Source organism: Bos indicus, chromosome 7 (genome assembly GCF_029378745.1).
Source record: "Bos indicus isolate NIAB-ARS_2022 breed Sahiwal x Tharparkar chromosome 7, NIAB-ARS_B.indTharparkar_mat_pri_1.0, whole genome shotgun sequence".
In the NCBI taxonomy this organism is placed as follows: Eukaryota; Metazoa; Chordata; class Mammalia; order Artiodactyla; family Bovidae; genus Bos; species Bos indicus.
In genome coordinates this window covers 90,852,401-90,877,939 of record NC_091766.1, presented here as the reverse complement: position 1 = coordinate 90,877,939, position 25,539 = coordinate 90,852,401, and the positions used below count along the sequence as shown (strand labels likewise).

The following is a 25,539-nucleotide window of genomic DNA, read 5'->3' as shown; positions in this document are numbered from 1 at the left end:
CCACCAGGGAAGCCCTATTATAACTATCTTAAGATATACCCAAAGCATTCTGCATAACAAAGCTCATCTTTCTAGAAGAAAAGACTTTACCTGATTCTAATTGCCAACATTCACTGGATAATAGAAAAAGCAAGAGAAATCCGGAAAAACATCTACTTACGCTTCAGTGACTATGCTAGAGCCTTTGACTGTGTGGATCACAACAAACTGGAAAATTCCTAAAGAGATGGGAATACCAGACAACTTTACAAGCCTTCTGAGAAATCTGTATGCAGGTCAAGAAGCAAAGTTAGAACTGGACATGGAACAATGGACTGGTTCCAAACTGGGAAAGGAGTTCATCAAGTCTGTGTATGTCATCCTGCTTATTTAACTTATATGCAGAGTACATCTTGCACAATGCTGGGCTGGATGAAGCACAAGCTGGAATCAAGACTGTCAGGAGAAATATCAATAACCTCAGATATCACAGCTGGACGGAATGGCATTCCTCTCCTTCCGGCCCCCTCCAGCCTTTCTTTTTCACATAAAGAGATAACAAAAGGCTGCCCAGGTGGCACAGTGATAAAGGATCTGCCTGCCACTTCAGGACACACAAGAGATGTCAGTTTGATCCCTGGGTCAGGAAGATCCCATGGAGTAAGTAATAGCACCTTGCTCCAGTATCTCCTGCCTGGAGAATCCCAAGGAGAGAGGAGCCTGGTGGGCTACAGTCCATGGGGTTGCAAAGAGTCAGACATGACTGAACAAACATGCACGTGCACACACACACACACACACACACACACCCCTGATAAAAACTGCTCAGTAAACTAGGAAGAGCAAGGAACTTCCCAAACTTGATGAAGAACATCTACAATAAACCTACAGCTAACATCCTACTTCCTGGTGAAAAAACAGATGCTTTATTTCCCTCTAAGATCAGAAACAGAAACAAGATCAAACTACCACCACTCCTCTTCAACACTATATAACAAACCCTAGCTAAGGTACAGAGAAGGCAATGGCACCCCGCTCCAGTACTCTTGCCTGGAAAATCCCATGGGCAGAGGAGCCTGGTAGGCTGCCATCTATGGGGTCGCTAAGAGTCGGACACAACTGAGCGACTTCACTTTCACTTTTCACTTTCACGCATTGGAGAAGGAAATGGCAACCCACTCCAGTGTTCTTGCCTGGTGAATCCCAGGGACGGGGGACCCTGGTGGCTGCCATCTATGGGGTCGCACAGAGTCAGACACTGAAGCGACTTAGCAGCAGCAGCTAAGGTAAAACAAACAAACAAACAAAAAAAAAAGGAAATAAAACGTATACAAACTGGAAAGGAAGAAATAAGGTCTTTGTTCACAGATGACATGATTTTGTAGGCAAAAAAAATCGCAAAAATCAACAGAAAAACCTCCTGGATAATAAATGACTATAGCAACATTGTAGGATATAAAGTTAATATGCTTTCTTATATGCCAATTTTCAATAATTGGAATGTGAAATTAAAAACACAATACCATTACATTAGCACCACAAAACTAAACACATAGATATAAAACTAACAATATGACAAAATGTATAGAAAGAAAACTAAATATTCTTATAAAAAAAAAAGAAAAACCAAAGATCTTTATAAATAGAGAGATGTTTCTTGTTCATGGATCAGATCAGATCAGATCAGTCGCTCAGTCGTGTCCAACTCTTTGCCAACCCCATGAATCACAGCACACCAGGCCTCCCTGTCTATCACCAACTTCCGGAGTTCACTGAGACTCACGTCCATCGAGTAAGTGATGCCATCCAGCCATCTCATCCTCTGTCGTCCCCTTCTCCTCCTGCCCCCAATCCCTCCCAGCATCAGAGTCTTTTCCAATGAGTCAACTCTTTGCATGAGGTGGCCAAAGTACTGGAGTTTCAGCTTTAGCATCATTCCTTCCAAAGAAATCCCAGGGCTGATCTCCTTCAGAATGGACTGGTTGGATCTCCTTGCAGTCCAAGGGACTCTCAAGAGACTTCTCCAACACCACAGTTCAAAAGCATCAATTCTTCGGCGCTCGGCCTTCTTCACAGTCCAACTCTCACATCCATACGTGACCACAGGAAAAACCATAGCCTTGACTAGACGAATCTTTGTTGGCAAAGTACTGTCTCTGCTTTTCAATATGCTATCTAGGTTGGTCATAACTTTCCTTCCAAGGAGTAAGCGTCTTTTAATTTCATGGCTGAAGTCACCATCTGTAGTGATTTTGGAGCCCAGAAAAATAAAGTCTGACACTGTTTCCACTGTTTCCCCATCTATTTCCCATGAAGTGGTGGGACCGGATGCCATGATCTTCGTTTTCTGAATGTTGAGCTTTAAGCCAAAAGATAATATTACTAAGTTGTCAGTTCTTTCCAATTTGATCTATAGGCTCAACACAAGCCTAAGCAAAAAACCTAGCAAGTTATTTTGTGAATATCTACAATCTGATTCTAACATTTATATGGAAAGGCCAAAGATCTGTGTTAACCAACATAATACTTAAGAAGAACAAAGATGAAAGACACACACTACTCAATTCGAAGACTTCTAAAACTATGATAATCAAGACATCAACATATTAGCCAAAAAAAACATACACATAGATCAATAAGACAATAGAAGATCCAGAGATACACCAATACAAATACATCCTATTGCTTTTTGAGAAAGACACAAATGCAAAGCAATTTAACAGGAAAGAGATAGTCTTTTCCTGGGTTCGATCCCTGGGTTGGGAAGATCCCCTGGAGAAGGGAAAGGCTACCCACTCCACTATTCTGTTCTGGAGAACTCCATGAGCTACAGTCCATGGGGTTGCAAAGAGTCAGACACGACTGAGTGACTTTCATTTCATGTCACTTTCAACAAATAGTGCTGAAACACCTGGATTTCCAAATACAAATAAATAAATAAATGAACAAACCTAGACCCAGATCTTACAGCTTTCACCAAAAGTGATGCAAAACAGTCACAGAACTAACTTTAACATGCAAATTATAAAATGTCTAGAACACAGTAGAAAAATCCATGCCACCTGAGTCAACTCATTTCATAACGACTTTTTAGATACAAGGATAAAAGCAGAATGTGGGAAAGAAAAAAGTGGTAAGCTTGAAGTATAAGGCTTCTGCTCTGCAAAAGACACTGTTAAGAGAATGAAAACACAGCTATGGAGCCCGTGCTGAGCCGCAACTAGTGAGCCCACCCACCACAACTACTAAAGCCTGCACTCAACAGCTGATAATCTACAACAGGAGAAGCCACCAGAGTGAAAAATCTGTGGTCCACAACTGGAGAGTGGTCCCGCTCACCGCAGCTAAAGAAAGGTCCACGCAGCAACGAAGACCCAGCACAACCAAAAATAAGCAAAACTGCAATAAATAAATAATACAATGCAGTATCCTGGATGAGATCCGGGAACAGAAAAATGGTCATCTGAATAAATGTGCAGATACTAATCATGATCAAGATTCTTAACTAAGGAAATGTGCCATGTTAATGTAAAAAGTTAAAAACAGGAAAACCTGGTTACCAGGTATATGGGAATTCTGTGTACTACCTTCATAATTTCTCAATAAATTTAAGAGTGTTCTAAAATTAAAAGATTATTCAAAAATGGTAGGCTTGGAAATAGAAACAATTATGTCCTAAATGCTGTCAGGCAGCACACTCCCTTAAGAGTGTTCTGCTGAACAATGGGAACAAGTGTAGTCCAGCGAAGTTGAAGGAACAGCCTCGCCACAGCATCCTGTTGTTCCAACCGGCTTCACGGTTGTGTCTCTTAAATACAGGAGAAAAGGACAGAGCGTGGAGGCCAGTCCCCAAAATTATTGGGTTTAAGGCTACATCCAGGCAGGATCTTTGGCTGTGTTTCTTCATAGGTGTTAATAAAAACAGACTGAATTCCAAATAAGATCTGTAGGGAACTGAACTAGGAAATAAACAAGCTGGCCAAGAACTGCTTGTGACTATGCACTGGGCAAAGCAGTCCCCAGACCTCCCTATCTGCAGCACAGGAAATGCAAGTGACCACCAAGCGGGCTCACCCTCTGCAATCTGGATCAGACGTGGCCATCGTGACAATGGGCATCGAAGCTCCTCACAAAGAGGAAACAGGACGAGCAGCTGCTAAGACAGGAAGTGCCACCCCTACCTCAGATTAGACTCAAACACTGCAGAACCACGTGACTGCCATGGGCTCCCTTCTTCTCACTCCAAATGGGACTTTTTCACTTTGTCATTGTGAACTAACCTAGACAAATATGGTCAGTCACAATTACTAGATACTTTGCTGTAAATATCTTTGGCCTCCAATAGCTATAGGTAAGTGAAAGCTAAACCTCTTACAACATTGTGAGGTTGAGATCAAAATTTGCCACAGATGCATTTTATTTTGTTCATAATTATACAACCAACCAAGACAGCATACTGAAAAGCAGAGACATTACTTTGCCAACAAAGGTCCTTCTAGTCAAAGCTATGGTTTTTCCTGGGTCATGTATGGATGTGAGAGCTGGACTGTGAAGAAGGCTGAGTGCCGAAGAATTGATGCTTTTGAACTGTGGTGTTGGAGAAGACTCTTGAGAGTCCCTTGGACTGCAAGAAGATCCAACCAGTCCATCATAAAGGAAATTAGTCCTGAATATTCATTGGAAGGACTAATGCTGAAGCTGACACTCCAATACTTTGGCCACCTGATTGGAAGAACCGAACTCATTGGAAAAGACTCTGATGCTGGGAGGGATTGGGGGCAGGAGGAGAAGGGGACAACAGAGGGTGAGATGATTGGATGGCATCACCAACTAGATGGACATGAGTTTGAGCAAGTTCCAGGAGTTGGTGATGGACAGGGAGGCCTGGCATGCTGCAGTCTAAGGGTCGCAAAGAGTCGGACACGACTGAGCGACTGAACTGAACTGATACAGCCTTTTCTATGAGTGCAACAAAACTTCAATTCCTATTCCTTTTAGGTGCTCTAACCACACTATGGGCTTCTCTGGTGGCTCAGTGGCAAAGAATCCACCTGCAATGCAGAAGATGCAGCAGGAGCTTGGGGTTCAATCCCTGGGTCAGGAAGATCCCCTGGAGGAAGAAATGACAACCCACTTCAGAATTCTTACTTGAAAAATCACATGGGCAGAGGAGGCTGGTGGGCTACATGTGGTCGCAAAAGAGTCAGACACACTCAGTGACTAAACAACAATGAAAACAAACCACACCATGCATGAAAGGATCATCAGAGACAAGTAAATATTCTAGCAGCAGGATTCAACTATATTTAAAGTTGGATTAAGTCAGTGAGGCCCTCCATACGTGTCTAAACATAGAATTATTCAAAATCCCAGGCCTAGAGTGCCATTCCAAAAGGAATGGGAAACAGAAAAAAAAAAAAAGGCTACTAAAGTCACTAGATTCTTAGACTCTAATCATGCAAGGACAGAGATAAGCGTGAATATTTCTAGAGAGTCCACATACATTAAAGATGGCTTATTTCATGAATGAGTAATCATTTTTAAAGTCACCTATCCAACACTCCAGAGAAGGCAATGGCACCCCACTCCAGTACTCTTGCCTGGAAAATCCCATGGATGGAGGAGCCTGGTAGGCTGCAGTTCATGGGGTCGCTACGAGTCAGACATGACTGAGCAACTTCACTTTCACTTTTCACTTTCATGCATTGGAGGAGGAAATGGCCACCCACTCCAGTGTTCTTGCCTGGAGAATCCCAGGGACGGGGGAGCCTGGTAGGCTGCTGTCTATGGGGTCGCACAGAGTCGGACACAACTGAATCAACTTAGCAGCAGCAGCAGCATCCAACACTCAGAATGGGAGACAATATTTGCAAATGAAACAGCTGACAAAAAATTAATCTACAAAATATACAAAAAGCTCAGGCAGCTCAAAATCAAAAGAACAAACAACTCAATCAAAAACATGGATGCAAGACCTAAATAGACATTTCTAAAAAGAAGATACACAGGTGGCCAAGAGGCACATGAAAAGATGCTCAACATTACTAATTATTAGAGAAATGCAAATCAAAACTAAAATGAGATATCACTTCACACAAGTCAAAATGACCATCACCAAAAAATCTACAAACAATAAATGCTGGAGAGGTTATGGAGTAGAGTCAACTATTAGTAAATCTTTTGTTGGTGGTGAAGTAAAAAAAAAAAGTGAAAAGGTTTGTTGTAGCTTCAGGCATGGAGGTGACTTTTAGTGAATGCATTGCCAAGTAAAGTGCTTCATGTGTTAACTAATTATTCATAGGATATATACTTAAATCACACACACACACACACACACACACACGAGTCTTCCTCAACTGACAATGAGGTTATGTCTCAATAAAGCCATTGTAAGCAGCAGCAGCAGCAAGCTGAAAATATCATAAATCAAAAATGCACCTGATAACCTAAATCAATGAACATCATAACTTCGCCTAGCCTGCCTTAAATGAGGGCTTCCCTGGTAGCTCAGCTTGTAAAGAATCTGCCTGCAATGCAGGAGACCTCAGTTTGATTTCTGGGTCAGGAAGATCCCCTGGAGAAGGGAGAGGCCACCTACTCCAGTATTCATGGGCTTTGCTGATGGCTCAGAAGGTAAAGAATCCACCTGCACTGCAGGAGACCTGGGTTTGATTCTAGGGTTGGGACAATCTCCTAGAGAAGGGCATGGCAACCCAGTCAAGTATTTCCTGACTGGAGAATCCCCGTGGAGAGAGGAGTCTGGTGTGCTACAGTCCATGGGGTCACAAAGACTCAGACACAACTGAGCAACTAAGCACAGGACAGCACAGCACAAAATGAATTAAACTTACAAATGCTGGGATAAAGTACTACTATAAGTTTATTTTCTTGAAGGTAGATCTATCTAGAGATATCTTGTAAGCTATGCGACCCTTCACTTGCAATCTAGCATTCTTGACATCAAATTTGTCATTCATATTTTTCACTCTGATTTTTGAAATAGGTCTAATATGCCTGATATTATCATTTCATCCTGGAAGATTTAATCTCCTACTAGACAATTCATTTTTCTAGGCAGAACTTCAGAGGGCAACTATGAAATAACATTTGGTCATATAAGACTGGGTTCATTAAAGGAAAGTTTTGTTTCATATCTAAAGTTTTAAAATACAGAGCCCTGTCTACACTATTCTCCCCGTAACAAGCCTTGATAAAGGGGATGTGTGTTTTCTTCCTAGCCTTTACTTAACATAGTAAAATTGGCTGATTAGAGATCTATTTTTCTCTAACTCCAAATCCTTTATATTTCTTCTTGCAGACAGAAAGTGTTCCTTGTGCCAGTTATCACTTGCAACAAGACAAAGGATTCTAAGATCAAAGGCTATTGATCAAAATTCCAAAGTCAATGTCACATTTCTTATCCTACGTGCCAAAGAAAACTGGTTAATTTGTAAGCAAGGAGACCAGATCTCAGGACCAAGCTATGATAGCCATCAAAAGTGGTGTATAGCACCTGTAAAAGTTCACAAAGGATTCTTTAGGACAAACACTGTTAATGCCTTAAAGAATACAACTTCACTTGTTTAAAACTATATGTATAGCTTATGTATTAAATTTGATTAGAGCCCCTCATATTGTTGCTGCTGCTGCTGCTAAGTCACCTCAGTCGTGTCCGACTCTGTGTGACTCCATCGATGGCAGCCCACCAGGCTGCCCCGTCCCTGGGATTCTCCAGGCAAGAACACTGGAGTGGGTTGCCATTTCCTTCTCCAGTGCATGAAAGTGAAAAGTGAAAGTGAAGTCACTCAGTCGGGTCCGACTCTTAGCGGCCCCATGGACTGCAGCCTACCAGGCTCCTCCATCCATGGGATTTTCCAGGCAAGAGTACTGGAGTGGGGTGCCATTGCCTTCTGCCTCATATTGTTAACGTATGCTTTATTTTTTGTTAGTAGGAAGTTGTTATTTCTTCAATGAATGTCTTAAAAAAGAGATCTTTCCTGGTGGAGACATTTAACAATGACTCTATGATAAAACTAGCTGAGAATGGTAAAGGTATTATACAATGAAAAGAAAGTTCAATGTTACACTTACACGTTTAAAAAATGTCTAACATTCTGGGGCTTCCTTTGCCTAGTTGGCTGAAGTTAAAGCAAAGATGCCAAGGGTATATACAAACATCCAATTTCTCAGACTAGAATTCAATTTTACCGATGGGCCTACTCTTCTTTTCTCTCATGGAATCACAGGCTAGAGGGAGAGATGGAACGCGATTAAAATCAAGTGTGATATGGGCTAAGATATGGATCGTTCTCCCAAAGAAAGGCAATGAATGCCAAAGAATGTTCAAACTACAGCACAATTGCACTCATCTCACACGCTAGCAAAGGAATGCTCAAAATTCTCCAAACTGGGCTTCAACAACACATGAACAGTGAACTTCCAGATGTTTAAGCTGGATTTAGAAAAGGCAGAGGAACCAGAGATCAAATTGCCAACATCCGCTGGATCATAGGAAAAGCAAGCGAGTTCCAGAAAAAACGTACACTCCTGCTTTATTCATTACACCAAAGCCTTTGACTGTGTGGATTACAACAAACTGTGAAAAATTCTTCAAGAGATAGGAATACCAGACCACCTGACCTGCCTCCTGAGAAATCTGTATGCAGGTCAAAAAGCAACAGTTAGAACCGGACATGGAACAACATACTGGTTCCAAATTGGGAAAGGAATACATCAAGGCTGTATATTGTCACCCTGTTTATTTAACTTATATGCAGAGTACATCATGAGAAACGCTGGGCTGGATGAAGCACAGCTGGAATCAAGATTCCTTGGAGAAATATCAATAACCTCAGATATGCAGATCCCACCACCTTATGGCAGGAAGTGAAGAAGAACTAAAGAGACTCTTGAAGAAAGTGAAAGAGGAGAGTGAAAAAGTTGGCTTCAAGTTCAACATTCAGAAAACTAAGATCATGGCATCCAGTCCGATCACTTCATGGCAAGTAGATGGGGAAACAATGGAAACAGTGAGAGACTTTATATTCTTGGGCTCCAAAATCACTGCAGGTGGTGATTGCAGCCATGAAATTAAAAGATGCTTACTCCTTGGAAGAAAACTTATGACCAACCTAGATAGCATATTAAAAGCAGAGACATTACTTTGCCAACAAAGGTCCATCCTGTCAAAGCTATGGTTTTCCCAGTAGTCATGTATGGATGTGAGAGTTGGACTGTAAAGAAAGCTGAGCGCTGAAGAATTGATGCTTTTCAACTGTGGTGTTGGAGAACACTCTTGAAAGTCCCTTGGACAGCAAGGAGATCCAACCAGTCAATCCTAACAGAAATCAGCCCTGAATATTCATTGGAAGGACTGATGCTGAAGCTGAAACCCTAATACTTTGGCCACCTGATGCAAAGAACTGACTCATTGGAAAAGACCCTGATGCCTGGAAAGATTAAAGGCAGGAGGAGAAGGGGACAACAGAGGATGAGATGGTTGGATGGCATCACCGACTCTATGGACTTAAGTTTGAGCAAGCTCTGGGAGTTGGTGATGGACAGGGAAGCCTGGTGTGCTACATTCCATGGGGTCACAAAGAGTTGGACACGACTGAGTGACTGAACTGACTTGATGGATTGTACATCTGAAATAGGGTCCCTTTCAATGGATAAAATAACTTCTCAAATGGATGAAAATGCCATTTGACAGTGAGGTTTAAATTTCTTTCCAAATAGGGACTGCCCAAACTTATCTTGAAGGCTGTCTCTCACACAAAATCTCAAGACATTTTTTTTTAATTTAAAGTTCTTTATAACAGGTTGATAAGCATCAGATATCCCTTTGCACTGAATATCTTGTGATAAGCTCTTTGCCAGTAATGGTTTCATAGTCCTTAATACTCACACTCATGACAATAATACATTCCGTAAATCTTCTAGAATAAATACTATAAATCAAGAAGGATGTGGCCTCACGTTAATTCTAAACAGATAATGCTACTGCCTAATTTAACAACATTTGGTAACCTGATTTGAGAATAATGGCCATTCTAAAAATCATAAAAGGAAATTTTTTACCAAACCAAATTTAACTAAAGAGCATTAAATTTGAACTCCAGTTTGAACTCTGGAGGAATGGAAGACAACAGTTCTGTGCTAAAGTCAGTCTCCAGATTCTTAGCAAATATCTTAAAATATGTCTCAAAGTTCTCTAAAAGTTTTCATTCTTCTTTGGATATCAGATTTCATTTCTTGCATTATGGTATAAAACGTTTCCCTTAACAAGAGCCACAGTTGCTTATTACATAACAGACTAATTTGCTGCTAAAAATATTCCTTTGTGTCAATAGATCAAAGGCTACTGATCACAATTCCACAGTCACTGTATCCTACTTATTAAACTAACCTGGAGACAATGGGGAATGACTCATCAGCCTTTAATTATACCAAAGTGGACCATTCTTAGACCCAACTAGAAAGAATTTTTTAACAACCACCTTTATAATACGATGAGAACAAAATAAGGAAAAATAAATAATCTAAAGAAACCAAAATTTCTAAAAAATATTTGCTTATTTAACCACCATATCTTATTATCACTAATTTTAGAACTAAGATAACATGTGAAAAGAATTCATGACTGCAAATATTAATTCTTAAGTAGAGCTATGTTTTGACTAAAGCTGCCATTGTGTGAGTGTGTGTGTGTGTGTTTTCACATAAAAGATATGCAATGTGAAAAACGGAAAGTATTTCACAGTGTTGCTGGCTGGCTGGCTGCACTGATATTCTGGGTCAGCACACACGCCCCCATTCAGCTGCCCTGGGTGCACTGTGATGTTTACGAATGTTATTTTGAAAGGGGAAGCAAGAGGTCTGCTCTTGCATACACGAAAGTACAGCCCTAAGCGACTAGGTGATAATTACCCATCCCCATTACCATTCTTTATAAAAGAATAAGCTATTAGTTGTGGAAGATTATATACATGTCCAGAGAGTACTGGGAGAAAGGCCCACAAATATTACTAAGTGCTTAGACTCCCCTCGTGTCGTGAAATTATAGCTGCATAGAGTGAAAGCTTAGCATCTGAAGTCAACTCTGCCCCCATAAAGACACTTAACATAGCTTTCGTTATTAAGTATTTTAGACCTTATTACCTATGTATCGGTAAAGCTTAATTTCATACACCCAGTCCGCAGATTCTAAGTGATGTGGGAAGGTCATTCCATCTGACATCTCAGACCAATACTTTCCTAATGGTCTTATTTGCTAACCCCCTTTCATGTCCTCATGGGCCTATGTTTCTTTTTCCTTTTCTCCAACTATCCTGATTCCACATATCTCAGGTGGGTAGTGGACTCTATTTGCCATCCAGGAAACTGACTATTTAAGGAATTCTCAATAAATAGTGTGTGTAGCATGCGTGCAACAATAAATTAGAATGCATCCTTGTAAAATGCTTGTTTTAGAAGATAATTTGGGAGTAAATAAATGTAGGCAGGAGGAGAGAAAAGTTTTTTTCAAGCTGCTGAGATGTTGTAAAAAGATTCTCAAAAGGTCGACATGGACAATGCAGTGTGCACCATCATTATGTTTTTTATCTTGCTCTATAGTGATCGAGGGGACACGTTTTTCCTTCCTTCTTTTAAAGACATTTAAAAGCAGTGTTCTAGTTTCGCAGCCAGCATCTTCACACCATTCAAAGGACATACAGTCAATCATAACCCCATACAGGAAGAAGAGGGTTAGTTTTCACTTAAGTAAAGTTTAGTGAAAAGCCAACAGATCAGTGTGATTATGGCTAGATCAATGATGAATACTTCTGAGAGGTTTTACACAAGCAGCTGCCTTAGGATGGAGCTCTAAGGAGCAGGTAGGTCAAGAAAAACATGAACGCAATGCCCAGCACATGCAGCTCCCTTTGGGTCCATAAAGAATCTGACCAGATTGTCTAACGGGAAGCCGTTCTTGCCACAGGGGCAGGGTTGAAGCGTTTCCATTTCCGCTGACTGCATTTCATCCTTGAGTGTGTCGGCTAAGGTTTTCTGCTGGTCAAAGTCACAAAAATTCTGGTCGATATCTTTTATGAGGAATGACAAATGTACAAAGATAAACTCTACTGTGTCAGATAAACTACATGGGGTTTTACTAGATCCCAAGCAAAGATTTAACAACATGTATCAATTCCAAAGTCTTCTGTTAATTCAAGGAAACAAAAAACTCACACTAAAAAGATACCTGACCAGGCTAGAGACAGACTTATGTTCAGGGCTATGAACATCTTGAGAGCCATCCTTTTTAGATGTGAACTGTTACAGGGAACTTTTAAAAAGAAGTTTCTCGTGAGGCAGCAGATAAAAATGAGAAACTTGTCAAACCTCAGAAAAGATCAATTTTGAATAATCTACCTGTGGCAGATACTTTTGGAGCCTTTATTATCTCAACTTTTCCAAAACTCCCACAGGAATGTTTGTTCTTAATCCAGAAACAACGAAGTTTCATAAACAGCCCATCTGGAACTCACCTTTAACAGCAGAATGATTTGCTCTTCAGCTGATCTAAGTACATTCTAAAGCACCTCTGAATTATTTTTAAAGACAGGGACAGGGAAGGGGGCAGTTAATCTGGCAGAGATGTGAATGAGAACCTATTTATTCTTTTAAGTAAAAAGAACAATAAACATCTTTTTTTAATTATGAACTCATCTCTGTTAGCATAAACACTTTTTTTGCATGTGTCTTAAGTGAGATGCTTATCTGAGTCTTTTCTAAATCTGTAGGGCAGAACCAAAAGTATTTTCCCCTTGTTTTTCTTCTCTTTCCTCTCTCTCTCTTTTGCTTCCTTATTCTTCCAATTTTGAATGAGAATATTCCAATATTTCTCTTACAATAAACTGTAATTATTTATCATTTTATTGTATCTCACCCACCTCATTTTACAATAATCTCCCTTTAGAAATAACATACAGACACCACAGAGATTATCAAGAGTCTGCAGTATGTGTTCCATGGATTCGAATCACAGCTATGTCACAGACTTGCCGTGCGACCTTGACCCAGACACTTCTCTATTCAGTCTGATTAGTCTCAAATATCACAAAAGTATCTCCTTCACAGGAGAACAAAGATCATTTATTTGGTACTTCAAAGCCAAGAATTCTCATTAAATGTTTTCATTAAATATAACTTTAAAATATTACTATTTGCAAATGATTATCTATCATATTTGCCACGCACAGAACAAGCTGGTACTGTATTATATCAGTCGAGTAAATTGTACGTAGCTACCTCCAAGTCAAGTTCAAGGTTCTTGTGTACATATAGCATGTCTGTGCTCAAGATAATAGTGACCTAAAATGACTTCTATACAAATGTCCTCAGTAGTAAAGAAAAGGAACTATATGATACATAACCAAAATGGTGTTTAGATAGAACGCGGTTCATATTTTTCACAGCTTCAGTAGCTTTCAAAGAAAGATTTCAGGGGCTACACATCCTATAGAAAGCATCAAAGCCAAAGGATTGACCATTAAGTTTAGCAGCATGATTCATTTTATCAACTTTCCCCAGTCTTCTAATACTCCCTTTCAAAAACTGCAAACTGTGTGAGACTGTGAGTGTATTAAATTATATCATTATGTCCTTAGAGGAAATACTTCTATTATTCAGGGCAAGAAATGATCTTTGCTCAACCATGACAGAATCGCAACCAACTGATCTGGAATTTTTGGTGTTGAACACTAGCCAGTTAAAACGTTTAGCAATGAAAACAATTATTTATAGAATTTTACTGGTGTAAAATCCTGGGTCCAAAATGATATGAAACCTTGGAGAGGAAAGAAAGAACTTATAGCTATTATGATGCTCCCTACAATAAATTCTAGTTATGTGAGCACATAAAAACTATTTAAATTTAAAAAGTAATTTTCTTATCTGTGGCTAAAATTTAACTTTACTTCCTTGAAATGATTCATCTGTCAATAACACATGTTCTTCTGGATAAAATAGGTCTACAAAGAAACTGTCAAACTCTTGTCAATTGTGCAGGACAAGCAATGTTTTAGAAGTTAATTAGCTTGAGACTTCTGGTAAAACATCTTTTCTTGTTCCCTTTATTCTCATAGGTATTGCTATACTCTCTTCCAAAGCTTATGCTTTCTTCTAACTTGAGAAATTTACTAAACTACAATACTTTAACTACAATCATATATCCTAAAACATACTTTTTTATGATTTCTTCTACATCTGCAAAAAGAGTGATTAAACCAAAGAATTTTAGAAAAGTCATGTATTTTACTAATGTAGTCAAATCAACTGTAAAAACAATGACTCATGAGCAACAGATAAAATAAATTGCTTTTTCAAAGAGATATTGAAGTCAGGGAACAATCCATGCTTAGAACTGAAGTCTTAGTCATAGCACTGTGACCTCTCACCTTAGGTGATAAAAGACACAGGTCGGAATTGACAATACATACTCATGGCTGATCATGGCTCCTAGTTATTGATCAAAGGAGAAAAAAAGTACTTGGCAGGAAAAACATTGCTCTGAATCACAAACATCCATTCTCGTGAGACTCAGCAACTCTCTGGGTTTCTCCCTTTCGAACTGGAAGCAAGAAGTGAGTTCAGCCAGTATTTAATATCAAGTGAATGTGGTGTTTAATCAATAGTCTTCTGCTTTGTTCCTTGATGTGGAAAGCAGTGTCTATTCATTCAGCAAAGGTTAATGCCAAGGGTCAAGTGATTTCACACTCTCGGTCGGATCCGCAACATTGCAGTAGTTCAGATGCCTTAGACAATGATGACTCAGTTGGACTGATTTATTGCCACTCGAAGGCCCTGCTTAATACTAAAGTGCTCTCTTATGATAATATCTCAGAAAATAGCACTGATAAAAGAGGAGGCAATAATTACCTACATTTTGAAGTAATGTCTTCATTTCTAACATCCTATAAAGATGTAACGTCCATTTTAAATGATCTGCTTCTTGTATTAGCAAGCCATTTAAACAAGATCTTGCCAATATCATCTCTTTTATGAAATACACCATGGAAGAAATTTAGTAATCCTTTGACACAAATGTAAATTATAAGTAATACATGATTTAACATATGTTTTGTATATTATATTTTTAATATTTACTTACTGCAAAATTTTTATATCAGACAATAAAAAATATTTACCAATAGGAGGAAAAATATGAATCAATATAGTCAACTTTAGTAAGCAATGAAGACAGGTTGCAATTTGATTTCTTCCTTTTTCACCAATTCAAGCCCAAGACAGGCAAGCTGCCTACAGATCCTTTCTAAATATGATTCACTTACACCAGCATTATTTGAGGTCACTGTTTTAAACCAAAACGCATTTGACTATGTCAGGGGTTCAATCTTCAACATGTTAGCATCCATGATTATTATTCAGCAATGCCTCATTCCAGATGTGCTTTACATAATGAAAGAAGTTCAAATGTCACCAGGAAAACCATGTGAAAAGAATTAATTGGAAAGCTTATCATAGGAAAGTCATTTAGAATCCAGCTTTCACTAACGTATCTGTGGATTAATTACATATACCAATGAATTAGTAAAACAAAATAAATCCTGTAAATTTATCTAAAGACATCCTATCATAACAAGTGGAAGGATATTTGAAAGAGTTGATTATATTCCATCCTAGATGATTAGCATGTAAAGCACTCCAATACAAATGTTCTGCCTTCTACTCCCTCTTTTTATAGGAGATACAGTGTTAAGAACTCCTAAATTACTTAAATAATGATTAATTCATAAATCCTATTTCAAACTATTTTAAACAGTATTTTAAAGTTTAACCTATGAATGGTTCATGTTGATGTATGGTAGAAACCAATGTAATATTGTGAAGCAATTATCCATCAATTAAAAATAAATTAAAATGCTAAAATTAAAATATTTTTTAAAGATTAAATATATGTAAAATGTTATACATTAAAAACAAACTTTTGTATTTGTATAATTCAAGAAAATTTAGTTTAAATCCTCAACAATGGCCTCTGCCTTAAAAACAAACAAAATGGGCAATAATCAGTAATTTCAATGAGAACAACAATTTCATTGTGCAGCAATCACCCATATGCTATCCAGAGGTCTGAATTTACCTTTTAATCAAACTTGTCTTCAAAAGATGATGACTTTTTTGCCGCTCTCCTATTGGGAATGATTTTATAGGCCATATGATAGAAAATGACCTACAGTAGAAAAAAAAGAAAGATAATTAAGCACAAAGCTCTTAAAAATAAGACAGCCTTCAGAATGGGAGAAAATAATAGCAAATGAAGCAACCGACAAACAACTAATCTCAAAAATACATAAGCAACTCCTACAGCTCAATTCCAGAAAAATAAATGACCCAATCAAAAAATGGGCCAAAGAACTAAATAGACATTTCTCCAAAGAAGACATACAGATGGCTAACAAACACATGAAAAGATGCTCAACATCACTCATTATCAGAGAAATGCAAATCAAAACCACTATGAGGTACCATTTCACGCCAGTCAGAATGGCTGCGATCCAAAAGTCTACAAGCAATAAATGCTGGAGAGGGTGTGGAGAAAAGGGAACCCTCTTACACTGTTGGTGGGAATGCAAACTAGTACAGCCACGATGGAGAACAGTGTGGAGATTCCTTAAAAAACTGGAAATAGAACTGCCTTATGATCCAGCAATCCCACTGCTGGGCATACACACTGAGGAAACCAGAAGGGAAAGAGACACGTGTACCCCAATGTTCATCGCAGCACTGTTTATAATAGCCAGGACATGGAAGCAACCTAGATGTCTAGCAGCAGATGAATGGATAAGAAAGCTGTGGTACATATACACAATGGAGTATTACTCAGCCATTAAAAAGAATTCATTTGAATCAGTTCTAATGAGGTGGATGAAACTGGAGCCTATTATACAGAGTGAAGTAAGCCAGAAAGAAAAACACCAATACAGTATATTAACGCATATATATGGAATTTAGAAAGATGCTAACAATAACCCTGTATATGAGACAGCAAAAGAGACACTGATGTATAGAACAGTCTTATGGACTCTGTGGGAGAGGGAGAGGGTGGGAAGATCTGGGAGAATGACATTGAAACATGTATAATATTATGTATGAAACGAGTCACCAGTCCAGCTTCGATGCACGATACTGGATGCTTGGGGCTGGTGCACTGGGATGACCCAGAGGGATGGTATGGGGAGGGAGAAGGGAGGAGGGTTCAGGATGGGGAACACATGTATACCTGTGGCGGATTCATTTCAATATTTGGCAAAACCAATACAATATTGTAAAGTTTAAAAATAAAATAAAATTTAAAAAAAAAATAAGACAAAAGAGCAACAACTAAATACATTTGCTTATTCTTAGAAAAAATAGGATTAGTGACCTAAGCACCCTAAAGAAAGGATTGTGAGCAGATAAGATTGGATATTTCAAAAATCTTCCAAAGGTATTTTTATACTCAATAACTTTCCCATATACTGTCCTTTACGCTAAAGATATTTCCTGGGAAATACAGGTCACTTAATTCAAAAGAACCGACTGATTGAAACAGACCCCGATGCTAGGCAACATTGAGGGCAGGAGGAGAAGGGGGCGACAGAGGATGAGATGATTGGACGGCATCGCCGATTCAATGGACATAAGTTTGAGCAAACACCGGGAGATAGTGAAGGACAGGGAAGCCTGGCAGGCTGCAGTCCATGGGGTTGCAAAGAGTCGGGCACAACTTAGTTACTAAACAACAAATTACAAATAATGAGATAATTCTGAGTGCCTAAAAAAATATTTGCATATTTTGAGTTCTATAATTGCATTTAACATGTATATAATGGTCAGAATAAAATGTTCAGTTCAATTCAGTTGCTCAGTCGTGTCCAACTCTTTGCAACCCCATGGACTGCAGCATTCCAGGCCTCCCTATCCATCACCAACTCCCAGAGCTTACTCAAACACATGTCCATCATGTCAGTGATGCCATCCCACCATCACATCCTCTGTCATCCCCTTCTCCTCCTGCCCTCAATCTTTCCCAGAATCAGGGTCTTTTCCAATGAGTCAGTTCTTTGCATCAGGTGGCCAAAATATTGGAGTTTCAGCTTCAGCATCAGTCCCTCCAATGAATATTCAAAATGTATATGTTGTTATTTTTCCTATGGTCATAATAAGTATGAACTATAAACAATTGTTTCATGTTTCAGTAAAATCTAGGGGAAAAAATACTTCCAAGAGTGCATTTTTCAATCTAATAGTAATCATCCCTTCAAATCCTAACAAAGTATTAAAAAACAATGTGTGGTCATTGTCTTTTCTAGTCTTATGTGTTCATATGTGCACAAAAGGGAGAAAAAGATATGTATGAATCTCTATTAATGCAGCTCTTATCTCAGAAATTTAAACACTATCTAGAATGCTCAAAAAAATTAATGTCTCCTTTCAGCCTTACATACTTATCAGCTGTAATTCAAAACTCTTTAATAATACTTATTCTAGTGCCTTATATGGGAATGATCTCAAGCACTAAGTTTCTCTCAATAAAAACATCACTTAGGTCAGGATAACAAGTTTAATGGGATGATATTTTTATAATTGTTATAGAACACATCTGTAGCTGTCTTTTCACTATATCAATTTCAAAATACCTAAATAGGAAAAAGGAAATAAAAGACCCTTTCCTTTATATTTTCAAAATTATTAAAGATATTCACAAAACCTTTATTGAAAGGTTTAAACTATTATTGTAATGAAGTTGCCAAATATTCTAATAAAACAAATTTTCTATAACAATTTCACTAATGAGTCAAAAACTGATAATAAAGTACATTTTTTATTTAGTACAAAGACAGCACTGTTCGTTTTATATAATTAAGAAAATTAAGTACAGCATGGTGATTATTGGGCTTCCCTTATGGCTAAGTTGGTAAAGAATCCACATGCAATGCGGGAGACTATAGTAAACATTATATCCGGTACTTGAAACTTACTAAGAGAATAGAACTTATGTGTTCTTATTACAAAACAAAGACGGTAATTATGTGAGGTGATATAGGTGTTAATTAATGCAACTGTGCTAATCATTTAGCAATACGTGTGTATCAAATAATCACTTTATACATCTTAAATTTACGCAATGTTATGCCTATTTTATCTCAGTAAAATTGGAAAAATAGTTTTATATTTTAAAAAATTAAATTCAAATAAGCAAAAATTAAAATTAAAAAGACCTTTCACCTTATGTATTTACCCATGCATCCAGTCTTTTGTATATATGTGTACAAAGACATAGTATATATGCTATACATATACATATGTAAAGAAAAATGTAAAATATAATGTATTTATAATGGGGTCAGAGTGATACCTGGAGAAGGAAATGGCAACCCACTCCAGTATTCTTGCCTGGGAAATCCCATGGACAGAGGAGCCTGGCAGGCTATGGTCCATGGGGTAGCAAAGAGTCAGACATAAATGAGCAACTAACACACACACACACACACACACACAGAGTGATACATATAATTTTTTAACTTAACTTTTCTCCTAGGAATATATACTATGAATATCTTTGCATATATTTATCTATTCTTCAGTATGATAATGATTATATCAAATTTTACTTTATTGACTAACCACAGTAATTTAGCCATTTTTTTCTCTTCTTAAGCATTAAAATTATTTTCCTTTTATTACTATTACAAATGAAGCTGTGATAAATTTTCAGCTGTATTTAGGAAAAAATATCCTAGAAAAAGAATCCAAGGCTCAAAGGACACAAACAGTCATAAAACTTCAGACAGGGTAGAGGAGTAATCTCTCAAACTGTGAAAATTTCATTGTTAACTTCATGAAGCAAATAAAGAATGGAAACACTTTTGACCATTGTACTCACATAATTTCCCTGATACCATACTATGCTCCACAGTAGGCTTTACAAGTTCCCTTTACTTTTCTCAGTAGTCAATAACTAATAAGTTTCTAATCACTGTTTTGTTCAAAATTTTATTTTATAGGCAATTCTGGATATTCAATCATCTTCAATCACACAAAGGGAAATTATGAAAGCTTAGTCAGCTTTTAAAGGATGAATATAGTATAACAAGGCTTCCGAGGTGGCTCAGTGAGAAAGAATCCACCTGCCAATGCAGGAGATCAGGGGACATAGGTCCCATTCCTGGGTCAAGTTGTTCCCCTGGAGTAGGAAACAGCAACTACTCCAGTACGCTTTCCTGGGAAATTCCACAGACGTAGGAGCCTGGCGGGCTATAGTCCATGGGGTCACAAAAAGTCATACATGACTGAGGGGCACAGTATGACAAGCCTATATATCCTTCTAGAATGTCCTAGATTCTTAAGTCTGTAGCCATTTTAAAGATAAAAATTGACTGTTATTGAGGTTATATGTTATTAAATAGAATGTATAGTAATAAGTGCAGTTCAGTTCAGTTGCTCAGTCATGTCTGACTCTACAAACCCATGGACTGCAACACACCAGGCCTCCCTGTCCATCACCAGCTCCCGGAGCTTACTCAAACTCATGTCCATTGAGTCGGTGATGCCATCCAACCATCTCAGCCTCTGTTGTCCCCTTCTCCTCCCACCTTCAATCTTTCCCAGCATCAGGGTCTTTTCAAATGAGTCAGTTCTTCACATCAGGTGGCCAAAGTATTGGAGCTTCAGCTTCAGCATCAGTCCTTCCGATGAATATTCAGGACTGATTTCCTTTATGATGGACTGATTGGATCTCCTTGCTGTCCAAGGGACTCTCAAGAGTCTTCTCCAACACCACAGTTCAAAAGCATCTTTGGTGCTCAGCTTTCTTTATGGTCCAACTCTCACATCCATACATGACTACTGGAAAAAACAAAGCTTTGACTCGACGGACCTTTGTTGTCAAAGTAAAGTCTCTGCTTTTTAATATGCTAAGTTGGTCATAAATTTTCTTCCAAGGAGTAAGCATGTTTTAATTTCATGGCTGCAATCACCATCTACAGTGATTTTGGAGCCCAAAAAAATAAAGTCAGCCACTGTTTCCATTGTTTCCCCATCTATTTGCGATGAAGTGATGGGACCAGATGCCATGATCTTATTTTTCTGAATGTTGAGTTTTAAGCCAACTTTTTCACTCTCCACTTTCACTTTCATCAAGAGGCTCTTTAGTTCTTTTTTGCTTTCTGCCATAAGGGTGGTGTTATCTGCATATCTGAAGTTATTGATATTTGTCCCGGCAATCTTGATTCTAGCTTGTGCTTCATCCAGCCCAGTGTTTCTCATAGTAATAAAATAAGTATCAAACCAAAAATCTTATTTAGATGTGTTAAAGTCAACTTGGTTAGGAAATTCAACATAAAAACTCACTTGTGTTCCAAATTCTAACACAAACCAAAATCCCAATTAAAGGTATTTTTGGCATAATTTCCTTTCTAAAGGGTTATTCAGTATGGACTTAGATGAAAAAAAAAATTTATATATTGCCCTTTGCTTGTTTATCTACATTCATTAATTTAAAATTCACTTTAAATATTTTTGTTATTATATATATATGTGTGTGAAAATTAAATTCCAAAGACTTTAAAAATAACTCAAATATTTTCACATTAATATATCAGTAGTTAGTCAACATTTTTAAATGCTAAGTTTTAAAATAACTGTATTAAAGTAATATTTGATTGACTTTGATCAGTGCAAAAATCAATAGGATAGCAGTTTTTAATCATATTACTAATAATGAAAATTTTAATTTAGAAATGTGAATATCAATAAATACTATATACCAAAAGTATATAAGGCTATATTAAACATATCAAATGATAAAGTTGACAGAATTATTTGTGAAGTAGAAGTTTTGATAAGCAAACCTAATATTGTTCATTTTATTTGTTTATTTTCAGATTAAAAATTATCTGAATCATCCAAATATACTCAAAAAGACTACTAGGTAGATTAACTAAATGAAAATAAATCATGTTTTTCTTTTGACTCAGTTTTACAAATGAGGAATGCCATTCACAGAATTAGGTAAATCACAATCTTGTTGGGATTTAGGAAGAGTCATGCACAGCACTTCTTTTGGTTAACTAAAAATTTTTAAAGAATTGTCACAACATAGTTTAAATGTTAGTACACAGGCCACCATTTTTATGCATAACAAAACTTATAACAAATGCAGCCATTCCACCAAATTGTATTATACGGAGCTAAAATGTTTTTGAACATAGATTTCAAATATTTCCTTTATCTTTGCTTGTGTGCATGTGTGCTCAGTTACTAAGCAACTTCTGACTCATTGTGACCCCATGGACTATAACCCACCAGGGTCCTCTGTCCATGGGATTCTCCAGTCAAGAATACTGAAGTGTGTTGCCATTTCCTTCTTCAGGGGATCTTCCCAATCCAGGGTTTGACTTTGTGCCTCTTATGTCTCCTGCACTGCTAGGCAGTGCTTTTCAGATATTGCATTCAAGAAAATTTATATCTATAATGATTGTTCAGATTAGGATAGACAAGGTTATGTAGCACAAACAATACCCAAGTATTAGTGATTTAACATAAAAAAAATTGTATTTCTAGCTAACACTATCTAGTTACCAGGTGGATAAAAGCTTCTATTCATTGTAGAGGCCCCAGGATCCAGACTGATGAAGATTATCTTGACGCAGATTCCGTGATCACAATGCCAGAGGGAAGAGAATATGACAAATCACATACTTCTCACAACGCATTTGCCAAAGCTACACTTTATATACCTAACTCTGTGGAGGCAAAGAAGAACTAGAAATATTCAGTTGCTGCTACTGCTAAGTCACTTCAGTCGTGTCCAACTCTGTGCAACCCCATAGACGGCAGCCCACCAGGCTCCTCCGTCCCTGGGATTCTCCAGGCAAGAACACTGGAGTGGGTTGCCATTTCCTTCTCCAATGTGTGAAAGTGAAAAGTGAAAGTGAAGTCGCTCAGTCATGTCCGACTCTTAGCGACCCCATGGACTGCAGCCCACCAGGCTCCTCCATCCATGGGATTTTCCAGGCAAGAGTACTAGAGTGGGGTGCCATTGCCTTCTCCGAGAAATATTTAGTGATTGGCACTAATTCTAGCACAAAAACTTAAGCATAGTAGGTGATTAAAAATGCATTTCATGGGATAATTAATGAAAAAGCAAGGCATCACAAAATAGTAAAAAAAAAACAAAAACTTCTCAATGTAGTTGTATATTATTGAGTTTTACCATAAAACAGCCCTTTCTTAAGTATTGGAGAATTAATGAATGAGTGAATGAATGAGTCTGTTAGTGAGTAAATAATCACAAACCTCAGTGAGAAAATAACAATGACATCATGAAGGTAATTCTGTTATTATATGAATAACTGGCAAGGTAGAAAATTTAATGAAAGATCTAAAATCTTGTATTTGCTAGCAAAATAAATGACTTATTGGTATTATGTGGACAAAGCATAGGGAACTAAAGTATTTTCCTAAATTGCCTTCATTTTAAGATAATTGTCCACCCAACTAAACGATTTTCTCCTTGGTACTACCCAATGTGTGATACTTTTCTTTTTTTTTTTTTTTTTGAAATGAGGACACAAAGAACCCAATTCAAGCAAAGAAGAGTGGGTAGAGGACACATTTGTTGAATTTTAAGAGACTCCTGGCGTTTGTATTTACTTTTCGTTTACATTTGGGCTTTTACAGAAATGCTGAAGTGACTTTGCAAGTCCTCTTTGTATATTGAAAGGCTGAAAATACAGATAAAAGCACAATTTGTTACTTAAGAAAATTTATGAACATTTTCAGAAATATTTTTTTAAACACACTAAGAAACAGTTGAAAACTATTCATATAACAAATAAAAATGTCATTTCCTTTTTAAAACAGCTCTTCAAATGGAAAAATACTATCTTTTCTCCTTTCGTTAAACTGGCCCAGAGTGTGAACAAACAGGTCATGATCAGGTTGATAGACCTTTATTGCTGTCAGAGTCCCCTTTTGTGTCACAATCACCATTCACCTATGACAGCAAGAAAAAGAATTCTCATGTGTAGCTGTTTTAAAGTCGGAATTTGTTCTTTATTCTGTAGAGTTTGGATACTTTTCTTGATTCTGCAAAAAATTTTAAAAATAAAATATAATGCCATATTTTAGACATGTCCCAGCATTAGAGGACTTTTCCATCAGGACAGGAAAACAAGCACAGGAACGTCTGAGTGCAATATAGAGCAGAATGAGGTAAGTACAACTACACAGAACTGAACTGGCCCCAAAACCTGAGTATTTTGTGTCACAGGCATTTTACTTCACTATTTTTTCAAAAATAAATGTTTACAGTTCAAGTAATTCCTGCAGTGCAAATTTTTCTTCTAATTATACAAGGAATAATAACCCCAAATGATATCCTTTAACAAAAATGCATCCTTAACATCCCCTATGCAAGCCTGCAGAAAGGATTCTCAGTTTTTAGAAAAAAATCAGATGTTTTAGAAAAAAATCATAGCTTTATGATTATGTTTGTTGGTCTTCTTAAAAGTTTTCAAGGTACCTCTTCATATATATGTGTACACACATACACACACACATATAAACACATAAGGAACTTTGATATTTACAGCTTACAGAGGGATTGATTTCACTAATTTAAATGTGACTGACACTACCATCTTGCAGAGAAACATGAACGAACTTTTTGGCCAACCCACTACAAAAATCTCTCCATGTAACAAATGACTCTTAGCAACGTTCAAACAAATTATTCTATTTTTCAAGTAATTTTTTTCACATTCGGGTTTTTAGCTTTCCTCTCTGCATTAAGTAAATTTTTTAAAAAGCTTTTAATGTTTCCAATTGTGCATATTATATAATGACACTCATTCTACAAAGAACACATTTATTAGTCATCTCATAACAAACAGCCAGTTCACAAAACAGTGTGAATCATGCTTAATCATTTTTAGAGAAAATCATTAGGTTGAAAGGCTGCTTCAAACATTTCAATATTTTGGATTATTCTTAGGCCACAGGTAAGACAGTGTGCCTTTCTAGATATCCTGACAGGGCTGCTGAAATCTCATTCTGTATATTTCATAAGGCTCCTTCCAACTCTGCAATTTCATGATACTATGCTGAATACTGCAAAGATAAAGCTATTCTCTGCCTAAGGCAACTGTGAGCAAGGATTATATAAAAAAGAAAGTAAAGGCAGAATGCTGCAAACACAATGCAATATTTAATATTGGAGGAAGGGGACTAACTGAACTTTAAGACATATAAAGACTATGGCTGATTCATGTTGACGTTTGGTAGAAACCAACACAATACTGTAAAGCAATCACCGTTCAATTAAAAATAAATTTTTTTTTAATTTTTTTTTAATTTTTTTATTTTTTTTATTCAATTTTAATTAAAAAAAATTATACATGTGTTCCCCATCCTGAACCCTCCTCCCTCCTCCCTCCCCATACCATCCCTCTGGGTCGTCCCAGTGCACCAGCCCCAAGCATCCAGCATCGTGCATTGAACCTGGACTGGCAT

General features: G+C 37.5%; 1 long non-coding RNA gene across 2 annotated transcripts in view; it reads right to left on the bottom strand.

The window, feature by feature from the left end:
• LOC139184229 (uncharacterized) overlaps positions 1–25,539 on the bottom strand; it is a 309,385-nt gene that overhangs the window by 192,711 nt on the left and 91,135 nt on the right. For both annotated transcript variants that reach the window (XR_011567805.1, XR_011567804.1), the window contains exon 2: positions 16,124–16,213. This is a non-coding gene — a long non-coding RNA (uncharacterized lncRNA). The remainder of the gene's footprint in view (positions 1–16,123; positions 16,214–25,539) is intronic.